The sequence below is a fragment of the Sinocyclocheilus anshuiensis genome, unplaced genomic scaffold (genome assembly GCF_001515605.1).
Source record: "Sinocyclocheilus anshuiensis isolate Anshui unplaced genomic scaffold, SAMN03320099.WGS_v1.1 scaffold1685, whole genome shotgun sequence".
Classification (NCBI taxonomy): Eukaryota; Metazoa; Chordata; class Actinopteri; order Cypriniformes; family Cyprinidae; genus Sinocyclocheilus; species Sinocyclocheilus anshuiensis.
Window position 1 is genome coordinate 24,224 of NW_015540951.1, and position 1,986 is coordinate 26,209.

A 1,986-nucleotide genomic window follows, 5' to 3' on the forward strand; every position below is an offset into this window, starting at 1 on the left:
TGTTAATTTTTATTTTTTTTTATGACTCCGTATGTGTATATTTAGAGACGGCTGTATGTGCTCTTGTATAAATACACAAGTATGAACGATGTATGTTTATGGAGATGTATATGTATACTATATGTGGGTGTATGTATATATGCATGATTACATTGATTAGTGTCATTAGGGTGTTTTTTCTTCTTTTTCCTTTGATTTGCTGGCATGGGGGTTTGGGGGATTGTTCTCTAAAATGTGAAAAGCTTAAAATAAAATATAAAAAAAAAAGAAAAGAAAGGTAAGCGTCCATTGAACAACATCCCATAGAGCACTTTTAGTCCAACGAAGCAATAACGTTGTAATATGGATGGTAATTCCTTTGTTTACGTCTTATTTCTTTGGGGACAGTTATTGTTTGTATCCGTATTGGAATAACTTGCGCTCAAAAAAATGCATCTTGGTAGTAAAAAGCAACATGGAATTTTATACCTTTCTTATTTTTCAAACATAAAATTGTACGCGGAATATTTGAAACAGTACTTTTTTTATGCTTTATTAATTCAATGCTACAAAAACATGAGATATTAGATATTACATATTTTAATTCTGGCGCTCTCTTGTGACGGCTCATGACGCACGCTGTGACGCACCTGTCATCTGATAGGGGCATAGCTTAGCAATCGGCTTTTTGCACAAATAATTATTTTTTATTTTTTTTCTTCAACATTTTTCATATATGTGTGTGTGTTTTGTGGGGAATGTTGCTGTATCTGCATGATTACCATCTGTATGACCGCACATCACAGTGTGATTACTGATTACTGTCTGTATAACACTGTTAAAAACTGTTATTTTACGGAATTTTACTGTTTTATTTCACAGTTTTTTCAGTTTTTTCATAAATGGTAAAATTACAGAAATAGACTGTAAATTTACATATCCAGTGTAAAATCACACAAAAAACATGTCAGTGCCCTAATACTCACTGATAGGGATTCACAGGTGACACAAATAGGGTTCGGTACTATAGATATAATACATTTCTCAATATATTTCTTTGTATGTTTGTAGATTGTCTAACATTTCATATATTTACATGCTTTTTTTTTCTCCTTACAGATAAGTTCTGTGAGCGGCTAAAATCAAGGTCAGAGTGAAAGGGTGAGAGTTGCACAATGTAAAGATGTTCACAGACTATACTTGTAATAGTTCGGGTGTTTCTGTGAAAACTCTAAAAGGTTACGTACAACATCAAGGGCTACACAGAAATGAGGCACATTACCTATAGAAGAATGTGGATGATGTCAGCGCTGCTGGGTTTCTTCAGCTAGTTCTCAAGTGCTTCAGCGAGAGAGAGAACCAGATGTTCCATAAAGTGGATCAGACAACCTTGCCCTCTGAAGTGGACTGTGCCAAACTTCCAAGTACACCCTGCATAATTGTGTGTGGTATGTTTGAATATATTTAAAGGAAAACTATTTAATATTTGCAGGAATTTGTCTCAGTGTTACTGATCTTTTCTTTTTCTTATGCATAACAACAGGAAGTTCCCCTTTGACCGCAGAGAACTTTGTTTTCTGTCGACCAAGTCATAGTTAACAGCCACATCACCATCTTCTGTGATGCTCTGAAGTTGCTCTGAAGTTGCCTCATACTACTGCTTGAACATTTCATACCCAGGAGTAGGGATGGGTATCGTTAAGGTTTTAACGGTATTACTACTCTTATCGATACTGCTTATCGATTTGGTACTTTAATGGTATTCTTGTCGGTACTTTTTGTTATATATATATATATATATATATATATATGACAAATTAAGAGGTGAATTAACATTGCTTTATATTCTGAAATGTAAAATAAACATTTAATGAAATGAATATAAAACATCAAATTGTAAATGGACCAGTGTGCAGGCATTTTTTGTGTTTTATACATAAGATACAGTAAGAACATGAACAAAGAAACAAAGTAAAACAAACTGACAAATACAATAAAACAAATATA